This window comes from Phyllostomus discolor, chromosome 14 (genome assembly GCF_004126475.2).
Source record: "Phyllostomus discolor isolate MPI-MPIP mPhyDis1 chromosome 14, mPhyDis1.pri.v3, whole genome shotgun sequence".
Classification (NCBI taxonomy): domain Eukaryota; kingdom Metazoa; phylum Chordata; class Mammalia; order Chiroptera; family Phyllostomidae; genus Phyllostomus; species Phyllostomus discolor.
In genome coordinates, this window is record NC_040916.2 from 7,851,598 (window position 1) to 7,873,477 (window position 21,880).

At 39.3% G+C, this 21,880-nt stretch overlaps 1 pseudogene; it reads left to right on the forward strand.

Moving 5' to 3' along the window:
- Window positions 1–19,789: 19,789 nt before the first annotated feature.
- On the forward strand, window positions 19,790–20,174 carry LOC114512041 (annotated as a pseudogene).
- Window positions 20,175–21,880: the final 1,706 nt, after the last annotated feature.

Genomic DNA, 21,880 nt, shown 5'->3' on the forward strand with positions numbered 1-21,880 from the left:
CTTCCTTTTCATTTTTCATTGCTTGAGCGAGTCAGAAGTAAAGAACTAACAGAGTGTCTAACTATGGATAGAACTGGACTTCTAGTGAAGTTGATTTTTGATTGGTCATGAGGTAGGCAAGCCCACAAGTATCATGGCATCACAGAGGTAGAGAAACAAGTATTATGATGGCTTTGGTGTCACAAAGATCTAGGTATGAATCCTGAATCATTAATTTAAGACCTACACATACTTAAACAAGTCTAACCACTTCGTTTTTCAAATTATCTTTCCATAAAATAAGCACAATTTCAGTACAAGCTTAGTACTTATCAAAAGATTGTGAGATCTGAAAGATAACCCAATTAGAGACTTCTCCTTCTGAAGAGCATGGAACCTACAAAAAGGCTATTAGAACTAGTGAGTGTGTTTAATAAGATTGTAGGATGGAGGAAAAATATATAAAGATCAATTATATATTTATATAGTAGAATGAGTAAATGGAAATTGTAACGCACTCACTGTGCCATTTACAATCACATCAAAAGTATAAACTACTGAGTGGCAAATATGACAAAAGATGTGAAAAACCTGTACAATAAAACTATAGACATATAATTTATCACAGGTCAATAGACTCAATATTCTTAGGATATCAATGTTTCTAAACTGATTTATAGATTTAGTATAGTCCCAATCAAAATTCAAGCAGGCTTTTTTTTTTGGTAAAAGTTGATAAGCTGATCCTAAAATTAATTGGAAATGCCAAATAACCTATAATAGTGGAAACAACTTTAAAAATAACGAAGTAGGAGGGCTAACACTACCTGATTTCAAGACTAATAAAGCTTATACTAATCAAGGCGGAGTGATATTGACATAAAGATAAACAAATATGTCGATGAAAATAGGAGTCTATAGACTGATCCACAAAGCTGGACAACTTATTTGACAACACTAAAAAGGCAATTTGGTGGAGAAAAGGTAGTCTTTCAACAGATGCTGCTGAACAATTGAATACCTGTATCAAAAAAATTCTTTAATCTATAACTTGCACAATATAGAAAAGTTAACTGAAATGGATCTTAGACTAAAAATGCAAAACCTAAGCTATAAAACTTCTAAAGGAAAACGTGGTATTAAATATTTGTAACCTAGAATTAAGCAGAAGTTACAGAAATAATATGCATATACTAAAAGCATAATTTATAAATAAAAACATTAATTAATTGGACTTCATGAAAATTAAAACTTCTGCTTTTCCAAAGATATTGTTAAGAGAAAGAAAAGACAATTCAAATTGGGAGAAAATATTTGCAGAGCATATATCTGCTAAAGGATATATCTGTAGCATAATGCACATACCTAGAACATGCAAAGAGCCCTTAAATCTCAATAATAAGACATCAACAAAATTAAAACTTCTTTTTTTCCAAAGTATACCATCATGAAAGTGAGAATACAACCCACAAAATGGAAGAGAACTTTTGCAAATTATACATTTGATGAAGAACTTGTACCTCATGTATGTAAAGAGCACTTATAACTCAATAATAAAAAACAAATAATTAAAACTAGGCAAAGGACCTGTTGGATATTTCTCCAAAGAAGATATACAAGCAGCCAATAAGCACATGAAAAGATTCTCAACATTATTAGCCATCAGGAAAATGCAAATCAATGCCACAATAAGTTGCCACTTAGTACCTACTAAGACAGCTATAATAAAAAAGAAAGATAAGTATTTTTCAGGATATGGAGACATCAGAAACCTCACACACTGTTGGCTGGAATTTCCGAAAAAGGTTAAACACAGAATTTCCATATGGCCTAGCAATTCCTCTCCTAGGTATATATACAAGAAAAATAAAACAGTTGTATTGGAAATACCCAGTCTTCCCTCTTGTGTCCCCTTTACTTTTATGCAGAAGACTTCATTTCTGCCACTTCTGGTCAGCAAATGTGACCATACCAAGCAATTCTCCATGACTCCAGCTGTATGTCCTATAACTCAACTCAACTCTGATACCGTTCTCCTAGAGAGAGCATCAGATTCCACAGGTTAAGGGCTCAGTCCCAAAAGATTGCTCCCACCCACATTAGATGCCTGTCACAAGTAGCAGCTCCCCAGGTTACAAAGAACTTCTGCTCAACTTGGGCACAAATCTAAGGCTCCCATGGGTTAGTTAGTTTGCCAGAGCTGTTCACAGAACTCATGGAAACACGTCTGCTAAAGGATATGATAAAGGAAACAGATGAACAATCAGAGGAAAAGATACATAGGGTGAGGTCTGAAAGGTCTCTGTTTTCCTGGAGTTGGGGTATATCACTCTCTCAGTTTGTGGTTATGTTCACTGACCTTCTTGGAAGCTCACCGAACCTTGTACTATTGAGATTTTATGGAGGTTTTTTCACACAGGCATAATCAATTATTACCTTCGTTTCTGGTCTCTCTCCCCTCTCTGAAGAATATAGAAAGCGGGGCTGAAAATTCCAAACTTTTAATCATGGCTTGATCTTCTGGTTACCAGCCCCACCCAGAGTCACCTTAATAAAACAAAAGATGTTCCTAGTGTTCTTATCTCTTAGGAATTCACAAGTTTCTAGATCTCTCAGCCAAGAACTGAAGGCAGAGATAAATATATATTTTTTCTCTCATATTGTTATATTTCTATCAAATTGTTATTGATAGAAACTTAATACACACAAAAATTTATACACAAATATACATAGAAGCATTATTCATAATTAACCAAACATAAAATTCTAAGTACCCATCAACAGATAAATGAACAAACAAAATGTGGTCTATCCATACAGTAGAATATTATTTGGCAATAGAATGAAATAAACTACTGATATATGTGACAATATGAATGAACCTTGAAAACAGTATGCTACATGGGAGAAACCAGACACAGAAGTCTACTTAGTTGTATGATTTAGTTGCTATGAAATGTCCAGAACAGGTAAATCTATAGAGATGGAAAGTAGATTCGCAGTTGGGGATAGGGAGTAGAGGGAGGAAGATGGGGAACTGGGAATGACTAATGGGTATGAGGTTTCTTTTGAGGCGATAAAACTGCTGTAGTGTTGATTATGATGATGATTTCAAAATTCGTGACATCTAAAAACCACTGACTGTATACTTTAAGTGGGTGAATTGTTTGATACATAAATTACATGTCGATAAAGCTGTCATTTAAAAAAGAGTCGAAGTTGAGGGAGAAGGATGGGCCCTCAAAAAGCACACAGGCCTTTATAAAGTGATGGAAATGTTGTATTAGTTGATGGTGTGGGTAGTTACTTCTATATACAAGCTTTTAGGCCTCATTGAAATGTATGTGAAATCATATCAATAAGAAAAAAACCTAATTTAAAAATGTGCAAAAGATTTGAACACTTACCGTAAAAGATACACAGATGGCAAATAATCATATGAAAATAGACTCGACATCATTAGTCATTAGAAAAATGCAAATAAAAGCCACAATTATGGCACTACCTGTTAGAATAGCTAGAATTAAAATGATTGACTGAGTCTTGGCAAGGATGTGTTGGACTGGAACTCCCATACACTGCTGGTGCAAACGTAACATGGTACAAACACTTTGCAAATTGCACAGCAGTTTCTTAAATGTTCCACATACATCTACCACCTGATTGAGCTATTCCACTCCTAGGTATTTACTCAACAGAAACGAAAACACATGTTCATACCAAGTCTTGTACATAAATAATCGTAGCAGTTTTATTTGTAATAGTGCAAAACTGGAAACAATCCAAATGCCCATCAACAGGTGGATGGGTAAACCAATTTGGTATATAATACTCAGCAATATTTTGGAATGAGCTATTGAGTATAAACCATATGATTTCATTTATGTAAAAATGTTAGAAAATGCAAACAAATCTGTAACAACAGAAAGCAGGTTTGTGGTTGCCTGGAGAGGAGGGTGTGGCATGGGGAGAGGCAGAAGGGAGGACACAGGACATTTTGGCAGGTGAGGGGTATATTCATGATCTTGATTGGGTGATAATTTTATTGGTCTGTACATATGTCAAAGCTTATCAAATTATGTAGTTTAAGTATGTGCAGTTTATTGGATGTCAATTATACCTTAATAAAGCTATAAAAACAAAGATAATGCACTTACAGCCCTGGCTTGCAGTGAGTCTGTTTTCTCTAATCGCCCTTTGGCTCCATACACTGAAATTATGAGCAGGAGCAATCTCCTATCCTGGCCTACATGGGCCCCTGGGACCCAGCTGTAGCTCTCAGGTTTGCCCAGGCCACTCCTAAAAGACATTTGTTAGAGGAAGGAGGTCAGCAGTGACCTCTCTCTATGTTCTCCAAGAAAGGCTGGTTTCTTCAGTCCATCACAGGTTGTGTTTTGCTCACATTAGGCCCTCCTGGTGTTCTGGCTTTAACAATAATTTCTTATTTACTTATTTATTGGAATTTTCTTACGGCTATCAACATAAGTCAAATCCTGTAACTCAAATTAATTACCAATATTGTTTTTCAACATAGCCTATGTAAGACTCATGGCAGATATGTATGAGAAAGAACCTATGTCCAGACCTCGTAGCCTAGGAGGGTGAGGGGCTAATGTGAGAGCACAAGTGATTTATTAAGAGGCAGAATGGGATTGATGTAAGTGGGACTTGCAGATAAGCTGACTTGGAGGTTTACTGAGAAGAGAACATCAACTGATACTCCCTCTTTGAGTTTTGTGTGCTCCTCCTGAAACCCCAAGTTCCCTTTTCCTTCCACTGTGAAGAATGCTGAAGGCCCAACCAATGGAAGAAAGGAAAGGCTCGCCCTGCTGACTGCCTTGCCTGCTGCCTGGGCCTAGAGCAATGGAGAGCTTCTGAGCCAGCACATGACTTGGGCAGGTCTGGTAATTTCCACATTTCCCTGTCCTGCTATGTGCCACTTCCAGAGATGCACTAGCTGAGTTTGTAGATGTGATTTCCAGGGGGCTCACTGACAGCTTTCATCTGTGTATTTGTATGCAGCTGTGTGTGTGGGCTACTCAATGAACATTCAGATTTAGGGGGAGAAGCATATGCATCTCAGAAGGAGGCAGATGCTGCATAATCAACAGTAATTTAGAAGGAACAGAGAAGGTAAGAAAAGAACAGACCCCATTTTCACCAGCAGGAGGGTTTGAGCCACTACTGTCCCCTGTCTGGGGCTCCTGGGTGGTGCTTGTTGTGTCTCTAGAAAGTGCACCAGAAGCCACAGCACCTTCCTGATGACTTGCTGTGAAGTACAGAAGAAGCAGACGTTAAGAGGTGCGGGTTATGGGAGTGTAGACACTGCCAAACTCACACACTGCTGTGGAAAGGGTCATGTTGTCAGCAGATGAGGCAGAATAGGCCATCAGAGAAGTTCCTAATCCCTAGTCAGGAAACAAATGCACTGCGGCAAAGTGTGAAGGTCAAGGTCTTCAGAGTCTGAGAACTCTGAAGGTCATTCAAAGTGAGATTCTATTTGGCTGCTTCCTGGCCTTGGAAATGCTACAAGCAGCCTCATTTTATCAATCCTAAAATAGGGATACTACCAATAATGCCTGTCTTCTCACGTTTGTTTTAAGGATTAAATGGAATGATATGTAAAGTGATAAACTGGGGAATATACATGTACACACAAAAATAAAATTTTGGGTGGTTTTAAATATAAGAGGCAAGGTATTTGGTTGAAAAGGAATTTTTTCATTGCCAAAGATATTTCCTTGGATCCAAGACTGATGGTTGAGTCAAGGAGGTAAATGATCTCACAGTCAATGGTCTCACAATGAATGGGGCCATCCTCTTAGGCCTAAACCACAGCTAATTGACAGTCCATCACTGAGGGCTGTGAGGGCTGCCTCCCTTTCCTACTTCACCTCAGTGAAAATGAAATGCTTGCTGGCTTGGAAAGAAGGGCTTGACCTCAAGCAAAATAAAAAATCACAACTTCCAGGTACACAAAATGACTGTGTTCACCACTTCTCTATGAAATCTGAGGTTTCTGGGTACCATGGTCTTTTTAGTCAGCAGTTGCTAGTAGTGTAGAGTAAATGCCACTTGAACACCATGCTGCTCTTGTCAGGATGCAGAACATTTTCCTTCAGTGACAAAGAAATTGTCTCTTTACAAGACCCTGAAGGTCCTATTAGTAGGTCATGCACCTTTCCACACAAGAAAACAACAGTTGTTTTTCTCTCTCTACTCAAAGAATTATGGCAAGATTTAGTCCCTGAAAATCTCTACTTGAGTGGGAAAGGGGAAATCTCAGTGGTATGTTGTAAGTTGATATCTTCTCCAGCTTTCTGGGGAGTTTCTAACTTCAGATATGCTGACAAGGTAAGAGTTACCCTGGTCTTTCCTCTTGTGGTTACTGCTCACTGGTTTCGTTGCTGCCTAGTATTCCCTCCAGCCTTGGCCACCCCTGCTTGTCCTCGTGCTTGTCCATTGAATGTGATATAGCCACTTTCACCATTGCTGGTAGTGCTCTGATGGGTACTGACTGGACAGTTGCTCGTTTGGACATACCTTTTCCTCCTTTCACTGATAATCCAGAGGCACAGAACAAGGGACACAGTTAGAAGGTAGAGAAAGGGTTACAGTCCTCTCCGTGTGATGGTGCTCATATCAATCTTTACTTTTGGTTTGTGTTTATTAATTAACAAATGTTAAAGTGTCTAGGTTAGTACCTGGTGCAACATTGCACAAATATTTGATATTATCACCATCATCATCATAACATAAAAAACAGAATTACAACACATGCTTCACAATGTACTTAAGTGCTTTCATGGGCTGTGCTATGTCATGTTCTAGTGTTTCTGAAGCATATCATTTTTTTCCCTGTAGAATATATAATGTTCCATTGGACTATTAGGGTGGTATAGACAGGACCTCTAGTGTAGATGGGGTCACTTGGTCTGTGAGGAGAGCACAGACAGTCCCTTCCTTTCTAGATGCAGTGCTTTGAAATCATGCTCAGGAACACTCCCAGCATGCCTGGAACATGGTAAGTACCTAATATATGTTATCAGAACTTCCAGATTTGTCCTCTGCAGGAAGGAACTGAACTTGGAAGCTAACACCCTGGGCCCCATCAAGCAGCCCTGTTCTGAGAGGCCTTTCTCTCAGCCACACTGGGGCTTCTTACCTTTATGCTCACACTCCTGGAGCCAGTGAGTGCGGTTGTGCCCAAATCAGCAAAGAGACTGTGCCATTCTCCTCTGCTTCCTGATCATACCCCCAATCTAGGTGGTTATTGTTTCGCTCCCTCAGCTGGCTTTCTCTCTGCTTGATAAGCAGTTTGTGCTGATACGCTCTTGTTTTCCAGATAATGATCATGATGATAACAATCTTTCTTGCACAGTGTTTCATAGTTTTCAGATCACTGCCTCTGCCATTCTCTTATTTTTCCCTTAAAACAGCTGGGCTTGGTAGACAGGAATGTGCCATTATCATTCCCATTTTACAGACCAGGATGTGACACTCGGGGCTGCTCATGCTTTTCTAAGCTCATATATGTGGTAAGTGGCAGAACCGGAACTAGAATCCAAGGCCTCACCTTCAGGTCCTTAGTGTTTTCACTGTTGCATAGTATTTCCAGGGGGTGAGTGACAGGTGTGGAAATGACTATGAGCTGTCATTCACAGAGCTGGAAATAAATGAGCCTTAACATGATGAACAACAGCAGTGGCTACTGTGGCCGTGTTGTGTAAAATAGCAGAGGATACAAAGGAGAAAGCCAGCATTGTCAGGCTTAAAATAGATAAGGCTAGGAATCCAGAAATGAGAATTTAAATAACCAAGAAGTATAGCAAATGTCCAGTAAGAATTCCATTAGTTAAATGAACAAAGGAATAAACAGTATCAAAGAGAAGTACATTCTTTAGCTTCTGAGGACCTGCACATGAATATATAATTGGTCCACTCCCTTTAGATAGAGGGAATGTAGTCTCCTAGAGCAGCGGTTCTCAAAGACAATAATTTTGGCTCCAGGGCACATTAGGCAACACCTGGAGACATATAGGGTTGTCACACCTGGGGAGGGAGTGCTACCGGCATCCAGTGGGTAAAGACAGGTGATGCTGCTAAGCATCTTACAATGCACAGGACAGCACCCCCGGCCCACAAACAAAGATTATCCAGCCCCAAATGTCAGTTGTGCCAAGGTTCAGAAATTCTGCCCTGGAGTAGTAAACATTTCCATACTTGTCCTAATTGCAGGATAGAGACAATCTTGGCATTAACCTTTTTTAGGGGTCTATGACTATTGAGTAAGGGAGTTCTTCAGGGAAATAGAAGGGCTTTAACAATTGTATTTGATTTCAAAAACCAAGCTTTGGCTCAGCTGAATATTTGTTTCCTCTCTGCAAAATTGTTCATCCCCTCCTGTGTGGATAATAAAGAAGTGATAGAATAAGTGCCAAGTGATGCTTTACAGGGATAGAATCCCAAGAGTTGTCAAAGTAAGATCTGAACTATTGATAATTAATCTATACAGATCTTGAGGTTGGAGAACTCTGTTGAGAGTTGAAAATGTCAAGAAAGAATTGATTTTTTAAAAAAACAGTGTGAAAGGATGAGTGGTTCGCGCAACGTCAGGGCTGCAGGAAGTCTTAGAGAGTCTGTACACTGTTCCTTTTCCACATGGGGAAACTGGAATTACACGAAGTTTGCACTGATAATGGCATGGTGGGACCAAAGCCTGTAGTTCAGAGTTATTGAACCCGCAAAAATACTTCAGTGTCATTCCACTTTGCACAGGGCCACCTCTTATGGGGATATTTCTTTGGTTTACTCCAACAGGGAGAAATCTGAGAAATGCTATTCTGTAAGCTTTGGGTCCTTTAGTACAATATTGACAAAATGATACTAACACGCCCACTAAAAATATGCACATCATTTTACCTTTCCTGAAGCTTCTTTATATATGCTCTTTCTCACCTTTGATTCTCTGCCATGTAGTCCCTTTTTGTCTGGATGCTTCTCTTCTTTTTCCAATCACCTTTTTGTTAGCAGTCTGTCCACCTTTCTTTAATCTTTCCCATCTTACCCTCTTTCCACACATACCCCGTATAGAGTAAACTCTTCCATGATGCATATGACTTCTATGCTTTGTTCATACTTCTGCAGTATAATAATCTGTATCATGTTGGATTTTGTGAAAACCAATAAATAATACTTCCTCATTCTATTGATTCTGAATCAATTGAGAAATAAGACAGTTGTTAAACAGACATAAAAACATAAACTTTATTGGTAAAATTTACTAGAAAACGTGGCTTAGATCTGCAGCCAAGTGTGGCTCCCTAACTTCCTCCAGAGAGGAACTCAGCCATCCAGTCCCAGGCAGAATTAGAGATGTGCTGGGGGGAGTAAGACAATGCAAAGAAAGAGGCTCCACAGTTTTTCTTCCTGTAGATTGGTAATTGTTTCCTTTCTGGGGACTAAATATTTCAGAGTTGACATCAAAATACACAGCCTGTCTCCTCTGTTAGATTGTTGGCAACTTGGGGTCAGAAACACCATATGGCCTATCTTTGTTTTCTCAACTCAAAGTTTAGTGTCTGGTACATAGCAGGTCTGTTAAATAAATAATATTAGACATACTTTATGTCTCTTTCTTCTGCCTCATTTCATGTCTTTCAAACAAAATTTGCTGTTGCTGATCCACTCCCCCACTCCAGCCAGCCTCTACCCCACCCCACATGTTGTACCAACCAAATTTACAATGCCCCTGAGGGGTAGTATTGCTCCCTCCTTTACAGGGCAGGGAAATGAAACTCAGCTCTTTTATAACCTGTTTATTAATCAAGCCAGCCAGCAAGCCCGTGGTAAAGCCTGGTTCAGTGCCTGGGCCTCCTTCACCCTCATGTGCCATGGGGCTGCTCACTCATTACCTCAGAGCTGGCTCCTTTCTTCATCTTTTCTCAAATTCTTAGTCAGTCCTGACTAAGGCAGGGTTTTGATAGACTTGTAATTTTAATCTAGTGAGCTTTTAGGCTCAAAACTTACTGGGCTCAGTGGCCCAGTTCCATAGATTCCTGCCTTCCCAAACATAATGGGACATCTCTGCTCAAAAAGACCATTGAGCTCTGTGTAGTATCCCAGTCATGGATCACCCTCAGGTCAGGAGGTCTGCTGTGAATTCAGCCATGGTAGAGAACTGGGTCTCAAGTACATACTCCCAAATAATGACGGCCCGTTCAGCTTCACCTATAATCATGGCTAGTGTGTTCTGCCTACATGGTCAGGACCTCTTTGTCCTCTCCTGGCAGACCCATGAGCTCACCTAGATCTTAGATTCTATTTCCAGCTTTCCCAGGTGTCACTTCAGAGTTAGCATCTGGTACACAGTATCTCCAAACCAGTATTTTCCTGTCCTCATAATTAGGGCTCAAGTGAGATCCAGTCCACTCTTTTCTTCTGTCAACTCCTTGAACCAGGGGCAAAGCACCATGTCTTAAACTAGGACCCATCACTTGTTAGGCAGGTGGGGACAAGTAGATTTCATTAATTATCCCCATTTAAAAAAATGAAGACACTGAGATCTACAAAGGCTCAGAGGCCTGTGCAAGGTCGCCTGGGCCTGACAAGCTGGGAAGGAAATGAGAACTTAGAAAATGGTCATGGTATCTTTGAATGCTCAGTGTATCTTCACTATTCAGCCACACTCTCCCTCCTCACTTCCATGAGCTCCCACTCACCTTTTCAATCAGGAAAACATAAAATGAGAGGAAAGAGAGAATAAAGAAAAGGCAAAAATCTCTCACAATTCAATATAGCTCTATTCTGACATGACAAGGCCAAGTCCATCTTTTTACGGTGCCAATTACTTAAAGGGCATTGATGCCATGGTACCATTAAAGTAATAGCAAAGACAGATTATAGGACATTGTGGATCAATGTGCTAAGTGTTGTTCAACTTGTTCAATGAAATAAAGCATTGGATCATTAACCTTACCAATGTCAATGTGTTGTCACTATCAAATTCAGCTAAATGAATGTCCATGGCCCTCATTAAAGAGTGCACTTAGAGGCAACTAATGTATTAATACCTTATTGGCAGAGAGTAGAAGACTCTCCATGGCAAGGCAAAGAATTTGGACAGAAGCTAAAAATATTTGATTGAGGAGGGAATGGTGACAGATACAAACACAGGAATGTGGAGTGGATCAGTAACTGAGAGGGAAGTAGAAGGATGGAGAAAGGAATGCCAGGACCTGTATGAATACTTACCCCCTTGATAGGGATGTCTGGGGTGCACAGAAACTGATGGTGAACTGCAATGAAAATTGCAATTCCCCATTTTATTTTCTTTCAGGATACCTGTCTAGTTTAGAAGGGGTAAAGTCATTATTTTTTTTTTTACCTAACTCCAGCTCAGAACTTCAAAGAAATGAGTGCCTATGAAGAAAACAGTGAGTAGATGCAGTGGCACTGGATGACTAGTCTAAGAAGCATCTGCTTCCTCCCCTTGCCCCCCTACCTCACTGTCCTGGGATGGTGAGAACCCATGGAGGAGCCCTAGCTCCTTGGTTAAGGATGACTTCTTGACATAGAGGCAAGGACAATGGGTTGGGATTCAAGACCTGAGTTCTTCTCTCAGTTCTCTGCTGTTGGCAAGAATTCTGGTAGGCAATTCCAATCTCTGGGCCTCAGTTTCCTCAATTGTAACACAAGGGGCTTGGAGGATAATTGACCAGTTTTTTTTAAGAGTCTTGGGCACCTACGGGGTGACTTAGGGGACACTGAAGGAAACCAAGGGCAGGGAGAAGCAGGAATTTCATCTCTTCTCCTCATCTATCCAGAGCAGTTCAACTTGTATACATCATTCATTAGGCTCTGAATAATATTTCATTGGAAGAATAGACCTTACTGCCAAACAAGACAAAATAAACAAGCAACCAAACACATTTGAAACAAAAACTCTGGACCACAGAATCCTCAGCATTTAATAATTTTCAATACAAAAATGTTCTAGTTAAAAAGCAGTAAATTCAGTCCATCATTTAGTCTTTGTATCTACCAACTGTCATTTACACTGATTTTTCCCCCCTAACAATTTCTCTGATTATCCTGGCACCATGTAGAAATAACTTTATTGTTATTTCTACCACTAGTACATGCATTAATGATCTCTACCATCAGTACATGCATTAATGCCTCATGGAGTGATGATGATAATAATAAGCTGCGGAGTAGGGTGAGTGCATTTGAAAGGTAGCCAAGCCTAGTGGGTGGAAAGGGGAGGTGTCCTCTAGAGGGAGAGGAGAAAGGTGGCTAAGGAGGCAGAGCTGCTGATACAGACAAGGGAGGGAAGACATTGGGCAGCCAGCATGGCGGCAATGCACATTTTACAGCCAAATAGGATTTTGATTGTCCAGTAATTTCTGAGAACTATTTGCCCAGCTGCTCCAAGTCCTGCATTACTGGCTGAAGCTGTGTAATTTTTTTTTGTCTCTATAATGTGTACTAAGTGTCTCATCTATCAAAAGCTTCTGCTGGGGTGACTGATTTTTACTTTTGCTTGTTCTCCAAACTGCCTACAAATGTTTCCCAGAACCCAAAGAGACTTTTTCTGTATATAAATGTTTACATTTTTGTTTCCTGAGGAGCTCTTCTCTGCCAAGGGTCTTTCAGTTGGGCCAACATTCTCAGTAGCTAGTCCGAAGTCCTCTCCTTGGTTACCTGTGCCCATCTGGAGATTTCCAAGTCAGTCTCTCCAAGAAATGCTTGCACAGAAATCACACAAATAAGTACCATGGAGTTAAAAATGGAACTCTACTTGTTTTCACATGTTTTCTTTAGGTGAGTGTCCCATGAGTCAGGAATAATCCTTTTAAAGAATATTCTTTTACTTGACTATGTGTTCATTGGAGGTGGGAGCCATTATCTTTCTTTATTTTATTATTAATATTATTGTTATCATTGCTATTATTTATCCCCACAAGTGTGTCCCAAACTTCTCTGATGGTATGAATTCCTTGGAGAGCTTGAAAAAAATATAAATCCCTAGGCCCCTTCCCTAGAGTTTAAGTTAGCAGATATAGAATGGTTTTCCAGGAATCTGTAATTAACCAAAAAAAAAAAGTACTTCAATGATTCTTAGGATCACAGGACTTTGGAAAACACTGATCTATAAAATCCAGTGCCCAGTGCCTGGTACCAACAGCCTCAACAATGTTTACAAAGAGAAAAGGACCTCCAGGATGCAGGATTAGTGCCTCAGACCTGAGGCTAGCCTAATGAGGAAAAGAAGGACTCATGGATCAAGCCCAACCAATTGTCTGGGTTTTCTGAGAGCCCAACCCTGGGTTAGAGACTGAGGATATGTCATAGAATTTTTCCACACTCCCTCCCCACCTACATCCTCAATCCAGCCGCATGGAACCTGGATTTGCAGTAAACAAATGGTCAGTTGATTCAATAGGCATAAATTTAGACCCCTGCCCCCCCTACCCCCCACAAAATTGTCATTTTCAGAGAAACAAGCTGTAGACCCCAAGTAGACATCAAGACTGCTATCCATTCTAGGTTGTAATTGGCATCTATGTTCTCCTGCTGCCTCCTGCCTCCTCTCTCTGCTTTTCCGTACAAGTAGAGTCACTTTCTTCTCCCCTAGAATGTACTTCACCCCAATGAGCATTTCTGCTTCTTGAAGGAGTAAGGCTGTCAGAGGCTGTGCTGTGCTCACCTTTCAGGAACAACTTTTGGTGATGACTTCCCTTCACTGTTTTTCCAGATTGCTGATGAATTACCTGGCTTGAACTCCTTTGCAAATATGTCCCCTTGCCCTTGTCATGCTTCCTGGATCAATGAGACTTTGCATAATTTGATGATATCTGATTGGATACTGTGCACTGGGCTAGGGGCTGGGGAAACAAAAGGGAACAAGATGCATCCTCCTTAGCTTACAATCAGAGAGAGAAAAAAAGACCAGAAAACCAATGCTGGCTAATCAGTGTGAGAAATGCTAATTTAAGATTCAACAAGAATGCTATGAGAGCTCACAGAAGGGGACTTAATTTAACCTTGAGTATATCAGGTAAGGCCTCCTGGAGTAGGTGTTCCTTGATCTGCATTGTAAGGAGTCCACCAGTTAAAGAACGAAGCTGGTTGGGCATTCTAGGAGGAGGTGGCAGCATCGTAGAAACAAATACTTGGTTAGTAGATTCCCTGTATTACTTAAATAGCCTGGTTTTGTACATTATTGCATTTAGGAAAAAAAGTTATGGGATCAGGAGTCAGGAAACTGTATTTTACTTACTGTCCTCTTTTTAATTAGTTGTAAGACCCTGGAAAAGTTACTTCTTTTCTCAATGTGTCAGGGTTACCTTCTGTAAAGGGTTTGGAGAAAATGACCTTTAAAAATCCCTTCTAGTTATTCTACTATGAATTTTGCTGCAGTACATGCTTTGTCACTTAGCATAATGAATTGCTCTGTCCTCATGGAACATATGTGTGTGTGTATGTATTCATGGGTGCACACAGGCACTGAAGCATGTATGTGTTGGTAAAACTCATCTATGCATAGCTGCCTTTGTTGTGGAATTAAACAATATGTCAAGGAGGAGGCACATCCTTTTTTTTTTTTTTTTACTGGGACATAATGCAGTACATAAGGGTGCCACACACATCCCCTTTAAGTAGACCTCCCAGGAGGGGTAGGGGGAGAGGAGGGTGGGTGAAGGAGAGCAGAACATGGGGCTGTCACAGCCCGTGGCTTAAAAATGGCTTGAGTTGCAATTAAAAAAGGCAGAGGCCAAAGGTTACTCCCTGGCATTTCACTCAGGATGGATAATTTTAGAGGGCGATGTGTCTCAGCTTGTTGAGATATTCTTGGAGACTTGCAACAGCTTAAGTCTGGCCAGCCTGAAATAAAAATCAAAGAGGCCGACACATTCAAAGACACTAGAGAGAAGCAGCACATTGGCAAACATTAAATGGGGAAAAAACTCCACTTGATTGACGCTGCTCCTGGATCTTTATTTCTTTATTAATAATAGAGATTGGATAATTTTAAATTATTATTATTCCCAGGGAGCGTGCATGATATCAGGTAGTCTTAGGCAGTCCTGTCACTGGGAAGGTTAAATACTCTCTGTACTTGATAATTACCTAATCACCATTACTCTTTTACATTAATTCTGCCCCAGAATTCATTATGACTGGGTTGGGTTATTAAAGCTTGTGTGGAAAGGCATAAAGCACCCCGTTGTTTGCACTGATTTAACAGCGAATAAAACATCCTACTATATCAAACTTATCCGAAACAGCCTGGAATAGATTCTCTTGCCATTGTGTTAAACTCACCCAGTAACCTTTGTGTGCCCACTAGAAAGAGTGCAAACAGAAAAACAAAAGAGCCCCCACCTAGGGAAATCTGAGGCCAGGAGGGAAATAACCTTCAGCAGAGGAAGGTGAAAGCAATTAAAAAAGGGATCTCCTCTCTCCAGAATGTCCTGGGAGCTTTTGGAGAAGCTGCAGAATCCCTCTTAAACCCTCTTCATGGCCCACTGCTAGCGGGTCCCTCGAGTGAACACATCCCTTAGCTTTGTCCTTTCGGCAAAACTGTTTGCTGAATCAGTCAGTGCAGCCCAGTGAAGCCAGAAACCCCTCACGTGGCCTCGGCCAAGACAGGAATTCCTGGGAGCTGCAGAGGGGTACAAATAAAACACATTTACAAAGTAAGCTTGGCTTTCACAAAGGCTGCCCTTGGCTGAGATTACAATGAACGATAACCCCTAGTGTGGGTAAGGGAGCAGGGAGATAGGGAAACTTATACTCAGCCAGGGGCTATGGAAATTGGTATCAGCTTTCTGGAGGGCAGTTAGGCAAAATGTTTTAAACAACCTCAACAAGGTACATACATTTTGACTGCATATTTTTACCTTCGAAAATGCATAATGATATGTTTCTAAATTATTAAAATATTAGTAATAAACCTACATGTTGAACCATAGAGATTTAATTAGGTCAAGTGTGGTTTATTTATATGCTATTATTCTTTGCATTGAAAACATCAAACTTTATACTGTTTAATGATATTGGAAAATGATTCTGATGTATATTTTTATAAAAGGAGGTTTAAAAAGATAAAATATAACTTTTTATTTTAAAATTGATTTATTAATAGGTAATACAAATGTATGCAAAGACATAAGTTGTGATGTTAACAGTGATTATGGGTGGTGGATACTGAATAATTTTTGTTTCCTTTGAGGTTTTCTTCTTGTTAAGGGGTTTACCAGTTTTTTGCAATCAATACACATTACCTTTTAAATTACAAAATACACACTAAACTTTACACTTGTCTTTGGGTTTTAAGCTTAGAATGCCCATCAAATGCCCCAATAATCTTTTAAAATGTCTGTAAGAGTTAAACGTAATCTCAATTATTTTGAAAGTATCCAGATCCTCTGAACAACAGCAAGTCTACAGTTCTGAAGGTTCTGCTAGCATGTGCCCATTTTAGAAGTGCATCAGAAGAATTTCAAGGGTTTCTTACTGCAGAAAAAAATATAATTGTCAGTGATTAGAGATCACTCACTGGCCTTCCATTTGGAGAAACCTTCAGGAGGAGCGGCTAGAGAACTGGGACTCCTTACCCTGACTTCCAGTGGGCTTGAGTTTCTTTACTTGTAACTTGAATAATCGGTATCACATGATTTTCCACATTTTCCCAATTCTAAAATTAAGGATACTGTGGGTTAAGTCCACATTGAGAGCCACGCTCAGTGGGTTGAAAGTCAACTTTACTTTGCATTAGTAAGATGCTATGTCAAAATTGAATTCTTCTAAGAAACATATAATGACAGTGCATTTTTAAACTCAGACATGATTTTCTTTTACCCATAGAAGAATCAAGATTTTGTATTGAATTACTTTGATTTCCTGAACTAACCCCTTTACTCTCCTCCCCCTACTTTGGTTTCAACTTAGAGATCATATTAAAATAAAAAACAAACTTGGAATATTTTTAGTTTTCTGAAATATTACACTTTTATAGTCTCTGAATTGCATCATAGCCCCCTTTTTCATTACAGAAGACCCTATAGGTTTCTCACCCAAATCCACCTCTTCTGGTCTTGGCTGTGTGAGGAGGTGATGTTGGAAGTGCTATATGCAGGGACCATGGACAGTCAAATTTAGCACATATGCCAGTAATCTGGAAAAGTGGAAAGAAGTGAATCTGAAACCTTACATCTATGAGCAGCTGCATTAACTAATTCTGGACATGCCTGCCTATAGATTTAATATATGGGATAATGAGCATTTATTTTCAGTAGAGTTTTCTATCACTTGAAACCCAAAGCATCTTAATCGACCTCTGCCTTTCTAATGACTTCTGGCCTACTTGGGAAAGGTAGTTATGGCCAAAATATTTTAAAAGGCTTCATGTTAGAGTACTAAAAAACTAGCAGAAATCAAAACATACTCTAGAGCTGCAGTATTTCAACAATGTGGTTCTGGGCATAATAGGCAATTAAAAATCCAGATACAAAGCCATGTATATATGAGAATTTGGAGCAAAGAGGACCTCAAAAAATAATGATTTGAAGTACACCATCTGGAATTATATTGCCTGGTTTTGAATCCTAGCCCTCCCTAATTATTAGCTGTGCCAACAGAGAAGGTTATTTACATTTTCTAAGCTTTAGTCACCTCATTTATAAAACAAGAATAATAATATCTATGACAGTGTTTTTGTGAAGGTTAAGCATGACAATCTTAGCATGTCATAGAAAATGCTAAATTTGCTCTGGCTGGTGTGGCTCAGTTGGTTGGAGTACTGTCCTGTAAACTGAAAGGTCATAGGTATGATTCTTGGTCAGGGCGCATGCTCAGGTTGCAGGTTCAGTTGTCATTGGGACATGCACGAGAGGCAATGGATCGATGTTTCTCTCCCTCTGTCTCCCCCTCCCTTCCCCTTTCTCTCTCTAAAAATAAATCAATAAATCAATAAGCATGTTGTCAAGTGAGGCTTAAAAAAAGAAAATACTAAATTTTATGTTGCCTGTTACATCATAAATGTTCTACTTATGCTCCATTTACACATCATTTCAAAGTCTTCTTCATCTGCCTATTATCCCAGACCCATGATGTTCTTCAGTTTCACTAGTCGCATTTTAAGAGTCAATAACCATATGTGTCTAGTGGCTACCACGTTGGACAGTGAAGGTATAGAGCATTTCTATCATTGCAGAAAGTGCTATTAGGCAGTGCTGTTCAATAGCTTTCTGCAAAAACCAGTTGTACACATTACAAGATTTGACTGGCTTCATACATGTGAAATCAGATAGCATTTATCCTGGTTCCCACCAGACACATTTTCTGCTGTGGGCCATCATGTGGAATGTAGGTGAGAATGTGTTTTGCACTCATACATGCCCAGCCTGAAATTGTAGGGCAGTTAATGTTCATGGAGCGATGCTCAACCAACGAGAAATAGTGGTCAAGGGGGAAGTGCTTATTCCCTACATTCCTAGTGTATTTAGTAACATTAATGTAGTACCATAATATGTAGTAAAGTTTCTTCAGAGATCCGGGGAAGTAGACAACACTTGCCCATGGGGTAGCTGATTTGAAAGCACGTTGATGTATTGACTTACCCTCCTGCCATGTCTCAATTCCCACTTATGAGCTGCTGTAATCCTGGGATTCCATTTCCAAGTGCACACAAGTTTTTGTCTTAGGTTCTGTGTTCAGGGAACCAAGGTTAAAGCAGAAAGTATACAACCAAATATTAGCTCATTTCTCCATTGCTAACTAGCAGGAGAAAGGACAGAATAATTTGTAAGTGGTATTTAAGTATCAGGAGACCATTTTGAAAAAAAGATAAGTGTACATCAAACACATACAAATTCTATATGGATTAAAATTAAAATGCAAATAAAACCTACCAAAATTACAAAGTAATAGAAAAAATATCAGAGTACTTTTTGTAATCTTGGAAAGATTATACAACAGATTATACAACATTTCTAAACAGATATTCAAAATAAATAAGAAAAATATAGAGAGGAGTAATTTACCTAAATTTTTGTAGTTTGCACAGGGCAGAAGATGCCACAAACAAAATAAAAAACAAAAGTCTAGGAAGAGAATTTAAGACTATTATAGCAATTAGACTAATTTCCTCATTATGAAGATATGAGTTAAAAATTGTAAACCAATAAAAAAATTATCAACAATAGGGAAGCCCTCTGACTGGCACATTATGGGTATTTTATAAATATTTATTGGATGAAGAAATAACTCCATGGGATAACAGGCAAACTATTAAAAAATCAGTTCGCTAAATTAAAAAATCAAATGGATTATAAGCATGTCATACTAGGTTTCACCAGAGATCAGGGGCATAGCCATGAGACAAGATACAATTTTGTTTTTACCCATCAGATTGGCAGAATTATAAAGGATTGATGATGCTCAGTAATAATGGAAATATGTGTGGGGATGGGAGGCACTGCTGTACACTGTTGGTGGGTGTAAACATGAATTTAATTCTATATATAGCAATTTTCCAGTATCTATCAACATTTAAGATGTACATATCCTTTGATCCAGAAATTTTACACCTAGGAATTCATTCTAAAATAAGAAATGTAAAAGTAAGTATACAAAAATATATGGGCTATGATATAAGAATTTTTATTACAGTTTGGCACATCAGAAAATTTCAAATGACCTCACACTCATCATTTGGGAAATGGTAAATTATACCACAATAAAACTCTGGAATATTAAGTAACAATTAAGAAATAAATTAGATTCAGGGGGCCCAACAGCTGGTCTCTCCTTGCAGCCACGGCGCAATAGCAGGGTACAAATGGTGGCAGCTGGAGTCATGGCAGGACGAACATTTAGAAGGTTTCTGCCCCTCTTTGACCGTGTATTGGTTGAAAGGTGTGTTGCAGAAACTGTAACCAAAGGAGGCATTATGCTTCCAGAAAAATCTCAAGGAAAAGTGTGGTAAGCAACCGAAGTAGCTGTTGGATAGAGCTCCAAAGGAAAGGGTGGAGAGATTCAACCAGTCAGTGTGAAAGTTGGAGAAAAGTTCTTCTTCCAGAATATGGAGGAACCAAAGTAGTTCTAGATGACAAGGATTATTTCTTATTTAGAGAGGGTGACATGCTTGGAAAGTATGTAGACTGAAATAAGTCACTATTGAAATAGCATCATGTGATGCAGCCCATTCCTTTGAAGTACCGAAATCTCTCATCATATAAATAATTTCCATGCCTTTTTTTATAATAAACTGATAAACAAAAAGAAAAAAGAAAAAGAATAAAGTAGATTCAAAAGAATGCCCATTGTGAAGGGTTGAAGTGTGCCCCCCCCCAAAAAAGATATGTTGTAGTCTTAGCCCCTAGTACCTCAAAATGTGACCTTATTTGTAAATAGAATCTTTATAGAGGCAATCAATTTAAAACCGGGTCATTAGGACTAGCCCTAATCCAACATGTCTGATGTCCTTATTTTTTAAAAAAAGAAAGAAAATTTATGTATGAGACAGGCTCAGAGGGAAGAGGATATAAAGACACATAGGGAGAAGAGAGTCGTGTAAGTGGAGTGATGTGTCTACATAAGCCAAGGAACACCAAGGGTGGTAGGCAAACAGCAGAAGCTAAAAGAAGCTAAGAAGGACTCTTTCCTGGAGCCATCAGAGGGAGTGTGACACTGTGGACATCTTGATTTTGGACTCCTGCCTCCAGAACTGTGAGAGAATACATTTCTGTTGTTTAATGCTACCCAGTTTTTATTATAGATGGCCTAGGACTTACAAGGGTTTGACTTAAATTTTTTTTGACTTTACAATGGTGTAAAAGCTACATGAATTCAACAGAAACCATACCTGGAATTTTGAATTTTCTCTTTTTCTTGGCTAGTGATATGTGATACAGTACTTTCTTATGATCTTGGGCAGTGACAAAGATATGATTTTTTCCACCTGTAGGCTAATGTTAAGTGTCCTGAGCATGCTTAAAGTAGGATAAGCTAAGTTACAGTGTTCAGTAAGTTAGGTGTATTAAGTGTATTTTTGACTTATAAATATTTTCAACTTACAATGGTTTATTGGAACATAATCCCATCATAAGTTGAAGAGCATATTATTTTGCTGCAACAACCCTAGGAAACAAATACACCCATTATCTATCGTGGAGCAAAATATGGAGTTTTAGACCAGTAAGTATAATGTTAACTTATTTTATTTAAAACAAATGTTGCTGGATTTATTCTCATGTACTTATGTGCATATAAAAAGCTTCTGGAAATATATCCACATGGCTATTTTACAAAACTCCCCTGAGAAGGCAACCTGTTGGTTTGGGCCATCATGGAAATTATTTGTTTTTTTCCTCATAAATTATTTATTTCATTTTTCCCCTACTGAACATGTATTACATTTGTAAATATCTTTCCCTTCCAAAAAAAAAAAAAAAACCCAAGTCCCTTGAAAAATCATGGGACGTTTTCTGGAGGTGGAGAAAAGAAACAAGAGCCACAGGAAGAGGAAGAGAAGCCTGACACAGGGGGTCAAATGTGGGGCTCCAATGCCTACCCACCTGGGTCTCTGAACCTTTTCAGAGAAAGAGCTAGTTCCTAGTGAATAACATGTGCCATTGACAGAACTCTTAATGTCTTGAAGCTGCAAAAAAGAAGAAATCAAATCTCAGCACAAAGGGCAGGGCACCCTCTTCTTTTCCATGGGAGGTGGGAGCCTTGCTTCTCAGAAGCCTCTGGCTGGCAGGTTTCGTCCTCCCTGCCACTCTCCACTGAGCACAGCTGTAAGAATGCAGCTCAAATGTCAGTGTGAGCACCGTGTTAAAGCGTGTTCCCAGGCTTACTTCTGAATATCTTGTATCACCAGCAGTGCTCA